We start from the raw sequence: 12,170 nt of genomic DNA on the forward strand, positions 1-12,170 counted from the left end.
CACCAGTGCGGCAGCCCATAGGATTGGGCCCTCACTCTCCTGTGAATCTCCTCTTATGATATACTTCTAAGGGGTTTGTAAAATGGGTCTAAGTGCACCTAAGTCTGTCTTGATTGTGTACATGGCTTTGTTGCTAATAATGTCTTCAGTACCCCATGTGTGCAGTTTTCTATCTCCCCACTCTTCAGCCACAGTTTAAGCACCTACTGTACTAAATTTTCTGACTGAAATCAGTGGGTCTTAAGTTTTTTTTTGCTTAGTCTAAATCATGTCTAAGTTCAAACAAAAGAATTTTGAACTATTAATACAAAGGTTATAAATTATTCATCAAAAAGATGCTTTTTTGCTTTGTTGGCACCAATAGCTGTGAACTCCATGAGAAACACAATCATTGTTTTGAAAGGGAAGGTGTTTTGTAAATAGTTTTGCTGCCTCCTTTCGGATTAGCTGCTGAAAGTCTTTGTAGCAGTAGACATGGCTGTACCTTAAAGGACACTATTCACTCAAGTACGTTGACATGAAATTATAAATAATGATAAGTCATTCCATTTCAAGGCTTTGAAACAGATTATAAAGGTGCCATAATAACATATATAGCAGTGCCTGTTTGAGATATCAAAGTGTGCAGTGCATTGTATATGATATGCTGACAATTTTATCAGGAGTTTATGGGGTTTGTTTTACTGCCATTTTTCAGATGGAAAAACAAGCACAGAGACCTAAATGTGCATCATCTTGGGAACTGAATTCTTTGCCAACAACACCCCAAACTGCACAATCATTTTTGAAGTGTAGAACTCAAGAGGGTGACTTTCCCCTGTCATTTGTGTGCATATCGAATCCTCAAGAAACCACCCCCAAGTGGTGAGATAATGTCTTTCTGAGAGCAGCGCAGTCTTTGAAAACATTAATCACTGGCCCACGTCTGCAAATGGCAGGAAAAGACAAAGAAAGATAACTTGTGCTGTTCATTCAAAAAATGAACATATAAACTATATAAAAATGAACATATAAACATATCTTCCAGAGATATATTGTCTGAGGAGATTCCTATGGCTGCAATCCTAACCACACTTTCCTGGGAGTAAGCTCCATTGAACAAAATAGGATTTACTTCTGAGTAGATCTGGTTAGGCTTGTGCCTTAGATCATTATCTTCATAAACTTGTATTAATTGGAGTAGTTAAAAAAAGGCCTAGTGCTTTTTAGTTTCTGTTGCATCACTTATGAGCCCCATCCTATCCTTACCTTACTCTTGCTGGTGCAGCCATGCCAGAAACAGATGTGCTGTATCTAGAAGGGGGGATGGGAGTCTTCAAAGGGGAAAGGGAATTTAAATACCTTATCCCTCCATAAGCCTCCCACTCTACAATGGGTCTTCTCGTCGCTGCGCCAGCGGTTTCGCCGGCACCAGTATGAAGGGACAAAAGGGGGTAGAGGCTTGAAAAAGTGGGGATAGGATTCAGTTTGTGCCATCACCACTAGATCCACCCCTCCCGGCAGCCTTCCCACCGCAATTCTGCCCCCCTTCCAGCCCCATTTTGCCCACTCCTTGACTTACCACTGCCTTACCTGTTTTGGTGGGTGTTGGGTGGTCTGGTGATGGTCAGGGAGCGTACCACCTCCTGCAGCAGCGCTTCCAACATGGCTGTTGACGGAGTGCTCTGTGTTTTTCACTGTCATAAAGACCTGAGTGCACCGGCCCAATTCTAGATAAGATTTGGATGTTATTTTTATTGTTTTTTTAAAAATTTCTGTGTGATTTAGGGCACAATCCCATCCATGTCTGCTCAGAAGCAAGTCCTACTGTGTTCAGTGGGACTTACTCTCAGGAAAGTGTGTATAGGATTGCAGCCTTAAGCATCTTTCAGAATCATATTGTTTCCTTTGCTACTTGTCTCATGTGGATAAATCAATTTAATTTGTTGCTAGGATAAAGTAAAAATGGAAAACAAATGATGCTGCAAGTGGGCTTGTTATGGGGGCTTTGTGTAGACCATTTAATGCCCATGTTACCAATGCTTTAAATGCTGGCTGTGAACAGGCAACAATCCCTTTAAAAGAAGAGACTTTCAAGGGGGAAGATGAAATGCTTCATTACACAGTCTTAGTGAAAAGTCAATCTGTTATCACATAAGGCAGTGGCTGGATTCCCACATTCATCAAATTGTGTTGCCTTTTTAGTTTCATGTGGTGAATGTTTGCATGAAATACACCCCCACATGGTGCCAGGTGGCATTTCATACATGGGAGGAAATGCTTGAGGCCGAACAGGTACCATGAGCTAATAAACAGTCCCACTAGTCACCAAACGGGGGCACATGGATAAGAACAACTCACCACATGAAACTGACAAGGTAAATATGAATGAATGAATGAGAGAAGTGGGCCAAAACCACCTTCTGTGGAGGGAGATTTTTTTTCCTTGTCCAATGTACTGACTGGGAAGAATTATATTTATTGTACTACATTTGTGCCAAAACCAATCAGTATAAGTACATGGAATAGAATGTTTCATATTCATTTATTCACTCACGACTCTTTGGAAAGTTGTAACAAATCTTTTCACTGTTTATATAAACAATATATATTTGAACAAAAATAAAACAACTGAAGCTAATTAGTAAGGATGGCTTCAATTTTGTGAAAATAAAGCTTTGATGAAAAAAAGTTGTTTCTGGTCTTGCTTAACATCTCAATATTTCAGAAATCTTTCTGAGTACTCACCATTCTGGAAACCCCTCCCCTCTGTGTCTGTGTTTGTGTCTGTGTTTACCATCTTCTCATCTTTTGCTTGCATGAATGTAAACAAAAAATAAAAGGAGCTAATTTTTAAAACTTTGTTTTTGACCAGAACTGGCGGTTTCACTTTGAAAGTGGCAAAGTCACTGGCAAAGTCTACACAAAATCAGTGACTTTTTTTTAACAAGCATAGCAGCTGTAATATGCACATGGAACTCCTCGGCTGACAAGTCTGTCTCATTCATTACAGTGAGGCAGCAAATCGATGTCCGCAATCCCTTGCCAAGTGCAGATCTGCTCTGTACATTGAAATGAATTGAGTAGGGGCATGTAGAAGTGGTGTGTGCCTATGTATCCAAGCCTGTGAAAATGAACAACCTTGAGTTTGGGACATCTTGGTTATTAAAATCATGATAAAATCATAATAACCAGTTCTGCATAGAATTGGGCCATATATGATCCAATTCAGAGAGAGTCCTACCATTTTTGGAATGTGTTTTATACATGATTTTCTAGCTGAAATTCCACACTAAACTCATTGGAGTGAAATACAGTGGGCCCTCCATATCTGCGGGGGATCAGTTCCCAGATCCCCCATGGACACACAATTCTGCTAATAACAAAATCATTGGGGGGGGGGAGGTTGTGTGGCACCATGCAGCTTCTTGGCCTCCTCATGTTTGGGAGGTCTTCTGAGGCCCTTCAACTGCGGGCTCGGCATCCACAGTTAGCCAAATCTACAGATGTTGAAAACTGCAGATAAGGAGGATCCACTGCACAAATGATGGGCTGTTTGCTCTATGGTGATAGAACACTTATTCTATGTTAGTTCATTGATTTTACTATTTCTGTGCTGGGATCTTTCTATCCAAAGGCACAAAGCAGTATGGATCTGCCACTGAGTGTAAATTCAGGTGGGTATATATGAGATACATATACACACAACATTTTTAGAGGCACAGGTACAACAAGAAGAAAAAAAGCTGCAAATTGTTTTGAAATGTAGAAGCAGTCAATGGGGTTAGGATTGGAATGTAAGGTTCTTACTTTCAGGTTAGGCTCTTGGGTATGATTTTGAGAGCCGAATCCCCAGAACGTTTCCAAGCACAGAACAAAATTACAGGCTGACTGATACTGTAGCAGCTGGAACAAGCAGAGGATTCCATGCAGCGTCGGACTCTATTCAGCCCTCCTGCCTGCTATGCCACCCACACAAGTCTTCACTGAGGCTGGTTCACTGACTTATCTGATAAACCTGCTGCATTTCCTTCCAGCATCAAAACTCAACATCCCAGCAGGCTACAGGCATTGAGGTTGTCTGCACTTTCCTGAGAGCAAGTCCTACGGAACACAATGGCACTTACCTCTGAGTACACATACATAAGATTGTGCTCTGCCTCTGGGATCATGCTCCATATATAACGGTTTGATTTTTTATTTTTTCCATTAATAGTAGTTTTTCTTTTATTAAGTAGTTCACGATTAGTTATTTGTTCTCATGAAAATGATTGCAATACTGGTAACTGACTTTAGAGAGTGCCCTTGTAATTTTAGTGGGAAAGAGATGCAGCTTCTCCTGTTTGGCCAAACTGTGATCGCCACTCCTTGCTGTTGCCACACATCACCAGTCACCATAAGACAGATTTAATTAGAGGCCCAGTTCATCCTTGAAGTGTCTCTGCCTTCAGAGACGAGATGGGTGGCAACTGGAGATAGGGACCGTATCTCCATGAAGATGTAGAGACACATCTAATGTCAGGGTATCGTCTCATATTCATGCAGCTTTGGATGCTTCTCCATGCATTTTTTTCCATTGCTTCAAGTGCTTCACTGCTTACTGATTCCATATCTGAAATCCTTTTCCCTGTGGCCAAGCAAAAATTTAATCACACGCACGTTGCAATTTTCATGTTTACATCTTTAGCATATCGGATCAAAAAGATTACAACTGCCTGCGCAATTTTACATCATGGCCATATACAGCAATATCCTAAATTCATTAGTTTCAAAAAGCTTCCAAGGCGTAGGCGTTTGATAGCTCTCTCTTTCAAGTTATCAACGGCCTGTGTTCATTTCTTAACTATTTAGAAACTCATATCTTCCTCTTACACAAATGTTATAATTCAGTTCTGAGAGACAAACCATTTTTGTATGACACATTTTTACAGGTTTTGTACCTCTTTTACTGTCATGGTGTTCCTGCAAAGAATCCTAAATGCTTTGTTAGTTTGTTAAGAGATTCACAGGCCCCTGATCCTGAACTATGGTTCCCAGGGTTCCCTGAGAAGAGGAAATGATAACAAAGGGCCCAATCCTATCCAACTTTCCAGCTCCGGTGTAGCCACAATGCAGCCCCATGGAAAGGGAACGTATGTTCCCATACCTTGAGAAGGCCCCAGTGACTGCCCCTCCACCATAGGATGTAGAGCACACCCTGCTGGCACAACTGCACCAGCACTGAAAAACTGGATAGGATTGGGCTCTAAATTCTTTTAGAGGCATAATTGCATGCCCTTCAAATCTTCCCCTCTCCTACTCCACACACTGTCCTCAGGTGTGGAACCACCTCCTGCAAACCCCTCTCACTATAACTTTCTTTTTCCACACACAGAGAAGGCTACATGCATACAAAAATATGTATTTGGCACAGACTAGATTGTGTCCTTAGTCACAATATAGTCACAACTGAAGCATTAGCACAGGAGTCAACACCTATGGAATAATCCAGTAGCATCCTAAACTAAGTCCAGTTTTCACGTGGCCTGCTGATACAGCACCATGTTCACATGGGAACTGTACTAACTGAGCTCCTCAAGTGAAAGTTTTAGTTTCCAGAATCATCTACCACAAGAAAAAGAATCAGTGCAGAAAGGAAACATGAAAACTAAGCTCCTTGAAAGCAATCAGTCCTCTGATTAGATCAACCTGAGATCAACTCTCACTCAATTAGAAAAAAGTCATAAAAAGGGAAGGTCCGTGAATGAAGAGGCTTCCAGAAGAAGGATCAGACTCGCACCCAACATACAACATCTCACCTTACAAAAGGCAGTCTGAATTGCTCTTGAGGTGATGTGAATTCCCTCAGGTTTCAGGGGACCCTCAGTAAGTTGCCTTCCCATTACCCTCCAATGGACCCTGAAAAAGTCCCTCTGCCACTACCACACAAAGGCGCACAGGTAGCCAAGGAATCAGGCGTGGGCCATTCTAAGGGCTGTCATTATTTCCCCAATGATACTGGTCCTGAATTCCTAGAGTATCAGATTCTTAACAGAACCAGAGCACTGTGTTGGTTGGGGATGTGGGGAAAATCCAATGGTGTAGCTAAGGGGGTACAGGGGGTAGCAGTTGCACTGGGCGTCAAGCTTTAGGGCGGCAACAAGCTGAGCTTGACACTAGTGACCAAAATTGTGAAAAACTTGGTATGTATGAATAATACCATCATGCTGTATATCATTGGAAAGTTAATTTAATGCAGAATGCAATGAAACAAACTGCGCTGGAATATCTGTTTTCTATCAAAAGTTATGGCCAATTAACCAAAAAATGAAAACAACTGCCTTGTGGAACAAAAAGTGGATTAGCTTAACTCCAAACTGAGCTTTGAAACTGTTTTTTTCTGAGTGCCAATGAGATGTTACTATGATACAGCAGGAAACCAATAACTTATTATTTATTTACTTAATTAAATTTGATTTTGTCATGCAGGTGGGGGGCTACAAAATGTTCTTTGACCCCAGGTTGTAGATAGATGCCTTCACTATGCCACTGACTAGGGGAAGGCAGCAGAGCAAGCGGGTGGTGAGCTGCTAGGGGGAGGAGGTGGGTTCCTCCCAATTTTCACTTTTTAAAAAGCCTGGGTGTGATGTCCCTTCCGGTTGTGACATCACTTCCCAGGCAACATTTTGAGCTTGGCACCGGGCTACACGATCATTAGCTAAGCCACTGGGAAAATCATTACATGGCACCTCTCATGGTATTCTATGCCTGTCCCCTGATGGTGCATTGGTTACTATTGCTGCTACCAATACTGAAGGTTCAGGTATTAGGCTGGCTGGCTGGGACCTCCGACAGGCGTGGTCAGTGCCTGATCTGACAACGCTTGATAGCCCAGCCCCCCACCTGAATATACCATGTTCATATGCTAATGCTCATTGTTACAATCTAGAAAGCATCTTTAGGCTTCCTAGCCTTCCATAAAATCCTACAAACTCATTACCAGGTCGACTGGCAAGTCATGGCCACTGGATGTGGTTGTGCTCAGAAAAAGCAGAATTCTGTTTGCATGGTGTATTCTGCCAGGTCAAGGGAAAGACTTTTATACTGAATACTCTTTCTGTAAACTTTGAATGTCTTTGCCCAGTTATTATTTTTGTGTTCCAGCTGGGTAGAAAAGAGAGCAAAAAGAAAGTGTCCTTAGTGCACTAGTTCAGTGCAGTGGTGCTGAACTAGTGCATTAAGGACATCCACACATGCAGTACATCCACACATTGGTGATTGTCTGGGAAAAATGTTTTACTTTGGAATCTTGATTGGCATGAGATTTCAGGTCCCTGGGAGCCAGTGCTGGTTTTAAAAATTGGCTTTTCTCCCCCTTTATTCAGTAACCTGAAGGAAATCATATTAAACAATAATAATAATACAGGTATTTATATACCACCTTTCTTGGTCATCAGATTTCTCCTCAGACTTTAATTCAAGGCGGTTTACATAGGCAGGCTGTTTAAATCCCCGTAGGGATTTTTACAATTAAAGAAAGGTTGTCTTTCAAGAACCACACAACATTTCAGATGGAACTTTTGTGGTCTGTTATCACTTTCTGGCCTCCTCCCACACAGGCTGACAAGCAGCTCCTTCCAAAGAGCAGGTGGAATAACTCTGCTCAGCTTGTCAGCTGCTTCAAGGTCTCGCCATTCATGGTGCTGGTGGCCTCGAACTGGCGACCTTCAGATGTTATCTTCAGGCAAATGGAGGCTCAACCAGTGCAATTGTTCCACTGTGGTCAATATGATAATTTGAATTAGGAAGGTCAGTGCTCTCTGAATAATTGCCCCCAAATGCATCAGCCTTATAAAAGGATCTGATACACTTAAGTTATAATATTCTGAGGAGAAGCAAAACTCCTAGTTAAGATAGGATAAGAGTGTTCCGAGCCAGATATCAGTATGATTGTTAGAACTGCTATCTGGTTTTCTAATGAAGTGCTTGTACTTTGTGGCCAGCTGCATGATGGGAGACATTCAACTAGTAAAGTCTCTCTGGCCCTGCCAAGAAAAGTTTCACTTATTGAACTTCTTCCTATCATGCAGCTGTTAAAGGTACAGGAAAATTGCAAAAAAAGATGGCGAACATAATGACTTCCTAGAAAAGATTGGGCAACCTGTAGAGGCAGGTATGCCTAGACATCCAGTTACCACCCACGCTTCAGAATACACGGTAGTTGTGCAGAGGTTCCTCAGCAGACGAGTCAGTGTGGAAAAGGTCCCCTCTGAGTTGGAAGCTTGGAAACCCTTGTTAATACCAATGATATATTTTGTCCTTGTGGCTCTATTGCACTGGAGCATAAGAGCCTGCTGCTGTACTCAATGTGAAGGACACGTTATAGCTGTAATTACAGCCATTATGTTTTTTTCATAATATGTGACAAGGTTTCTGTGATGGGACTATCTAAAGTTAATGAAGAACAAATAGATGGTGCCACTAGAAGCTAAGAGGGATTTATGAAACACACCAGAAGCACACTGGAAACAATGAGAAGAGACTAGCTTGTAGAATGGAAGCATTGCTTTTGAACATGGGAAGATGCTACACTGTCCCTCCCCTTTTAATGAGAAGGAGCAGCAGAAAAAAGTTAATTATGAAATCCCAGATTCATTTCTTGCCACTTTTTTGGGGGGGAGGGGGGGTATGATACATATATATTTTCCTGACACATGTGCATAATTGAGGGTGGCTGGCGCATCTATAGAGCACATTTAATAAGCTTGAGAAGCTGAGTGCAAAATGGTAAGTCCATGGAACTGCATGTACTAATCATGCCTTCCCACTGGGAATAGAGTTATAGCTTTGCAGAGATTTGGCGAGAAGCCAGACTTTTCTCCAACAACGGCGGTCAGAAATGAGTTATAAAATAGGAAGGATGGAGGAGTCCCAAGAGATAATAGCTGAATAATATGGATTCAGCCCTGACCTACCGGTGAATGTGTTAACTAGTATAATAAATCTCCAGCTATATAATCACCTGGATAAAAGCAGGAGACTTTTTCCAGCCCCACAATTCTTCTCTTTTTAATAGGCCACCTGCAAAGCTTGGCAATAAAAATGCATGTAAGGTCCATCATCACCTCCTGCTATGGCTCAAGGCTTCTAAATATTTCTCAATGAAGTAAGGAGCCTCTAGACAAAGGGAAGACCTGAGAACCTTTAAATGTCACCCTGTTATCTTGTAGCTGCTACTTTTCAGTGATTGACTGTTGCATGGCTGGGATAATGTTTAAATTGCCCAGCCATATACGTGGGAGCTGATCACATGGTCCTGTGGTTGAGATCCACACAGTTGAGCCCTGTTCATTAATTGGACAGGTCAGTCTTGTTGACACAGTACCAGCTGTGCAGCAGCCAATCATGGAAAAATGACTCCCTTGCACTAGGGGTGATGTTTAAATGAACTTATTGCTAAATGTTAGCTACAGCTCATAAATAACAGTATAGTCACAGAGGCAGAAAAAAAAATCCCGGAGGTTTTTTGTTGTTGTTGTTTGTTTGTTTTGGTTCATACATCCCAGAGTGGAAAAAAAAAAGGCCATTGCTATGAAAACATGGTAGTAGCCACACAGGTGAAGCAGAAGTGTGATACATGTTATGTATGCAAATTATGCAGGATTGAAATCCTGCATTACCGATTGGCCCAGTCTTATGGTTGGCCAATCGGGTGGTGGATCGAAATCCTACTGTCCGATTGGCTCTCTAGTTTAGTATTTCAACAGCACCAATTGTGGGGAATCTGGGCAGAGCTAAGGGTATAAAGCCAGGGCTGTTTGTCTTGTGTATTCATTGCCAGGTTCTGTTCTGAAGATGAAATAAATGTGTTGAGCTGTTATCTCCTGGCCTTCCTTTATTTGCATTTATATTCCTTTGTGAGTGTTCTTATTACTATTAGAAGGAGGCTGCAATCCTCTGCACACTTTCCTGGGAGTAAACCCCACTGAACACAATGAGGCTGACTTCTGAGTTGACATGCATTGGATTGTGCTGGGAGTAAGGAATCAACTAAATTAATGACAGCAGTTTGTTTTCCAATTATTCTGCAAATGAATACACATTCTTTGATCAAAGCCTGGCATCTGAAGCCACCGGTCCAGGTTCAACCACAGTTGTTGGTGCTGCCTCCCAGGCTATATGTCAAACTGGAAGGATATTGGGAGGTTACTCCTGAACCGCGGTATAACACATTATGGTTGAAAAAAGATTTGCCCAGTGCCAACTACACAGAAGAGCCCGAAGGAAGAAGGGAAAGAAAATGAAGGCGGTATATCACCTTGTGTTTCGACTTTATGGATGACCATAAACAAGTCCTAAAAACCACATGATTTCCCCCTTCATGTTAATGTTGCAAAAGTTCCTGCGTTCAGTCATTAGCATGTGAAAATTAGGAAGAAATGTGACCAATTACATATCAGGCTATTAAAAGCCTGTGTATCCTATAGGAAGGCATTACGTCACATCTTTCAGTTCACCTGCTGCAACACAGGTCTCTAAAGCAAGTGCTAGAGCCTCATGAATATTAATATGCCAGAAATAACTTTTAGGAGAGTCCCACATTAATTGCTGAATTATGCAAAAGAACAGCATGCAAGCAAAGTCACGCAGGCTCGTGGGAGGCTATTAGAATGTACCAGCAGATCTATCCAGACATCTAAATTACGTTTTCTAAATACCATCATACCATTCAATTTCGGAGCTGGGATTTTTATGAGATTTATTGTAATTTGACTCTCCAGGTGCTGAAGGATTGAAAATGGCTGTCAGAAGCTGTCTCATTGGGGAATTACAGTCTCTAAATAACTTGGAAGGGAAACGTGTTTCAAAGTAAGAGAAAGTACATCAAAGATGACTTGGGTGTTGCAGAGTCCACCATTCATTCACTGAAACAAGTGCATTACTGGGTTGTGTCCCAAGGCGCCAACAGGACCCAAAAAAGGTTTAAGACACTTTGTGGACAGAAAAGAGTACCCAGCATGTGGTGTACTGATCACAGTGCCGGTTTCATTAATCTTAACAGAACTCAAATTTGCTTCTATGTTAAGGAGACACCAAGGTAGTTGTGGGTGCTCCGTTCCTCCACCCGCATGCCTTCCTAGGGTGGGAGTTCCATGTCAATGTATCCTGACATAATTGGGTGTGTGGCAAGTGGAAAAGGAGATGGATTCAGTGGGTTCATTGCTATAAGGCACTTTATTTGAAGAGTTCATCTAGTTCACCAGCCCTGTTACAATCCTTTGGTTTACACCCCTGGCAAAAAGAGGGAGGGGAGGTTCACCCCAGATCTATATTGAACCCAACTGTTGGCCCTCCCTGGCAGGATCAACACCTTACAAGTTCTGGATCCCCAGACAGGGGTGACCCAGAAGTGAGATGCAGAGGCACAGCTCAAATGCTCTTCTGGCCTCACAGCTTTTGCCCTAGGGGTTCCACCCAACCCAGGTGAATGGCCAGCCTCCTCAGATCACCTGCCTTCGTCACCTTGTCTGCTCCCTCTGCCTTCATCTCTTCCCTGGACTCCCACTTCTTCACTTCCTCTTTCCTTCTCTGTCATCCGGTCTTTGTGCCATTCCAAGACGAAATTAAGCTCTTGTTCTTTGGTCTGCTCTTGATCTAGAGTGACTCTAGCCATATGTATTCCCTTGTCAGCGAGAAGCAAAAAAGAGATGAAGAGATAACTGCATCTCCAGGAGCACTAGAATATTGACCTTTTTAGAATTAGCATTCAGAATGTGCTCACCCCTAGAGATATGGACCCATCAGTATTGTAGAGGCAGACTTGTGAAAAGTTAATCCGTGAGGCTTTTGTTAATAGGGGTTCAATCTAGTCCAGTGGTTCCCAAATTGTGAGCTGTGGCTTCCTGGGAGCTGCCAAAAGCAGCCAGGGGAGTTGTGGCATTGTGCCTTGAAGCCCCCTCTCCCTCAAAGACAGCATTCTCAGAGTAAGAACTGGAGAAAGGCAGATACTTGTGTATTCTCTCTCCTTCTTGACTCACTGGCACAGCCTGAGCCTGTTATTTTAACTTAACCTTTTAGGTGCAATGGTTAGCAATAAAGATGTCCTCACAATGGGTGGAGAGGGAGATAAGAGTGTCACTCTGAATGGCTTCCCCCGACCCCTCCTCCTGGAGGCAAGAGCAAAGTACTTCTTCTTCTGGCCAGGGGCATCA

This window comes from Tiliqua scincoides, chromosome 1 (genome assembly GCF_035046505.1).
Source record: "Tiliqua scincoides isolate rTilSci1 chromosome 1, rTilSci1.hap2, whole genome shotgun sequence".
Lineage (NCBI taxonomy): Eukaryota > Metazoa > Chordata > Lepidosauria > Squamata > Scincidae > Tiliqua > Tiliqua scincoides.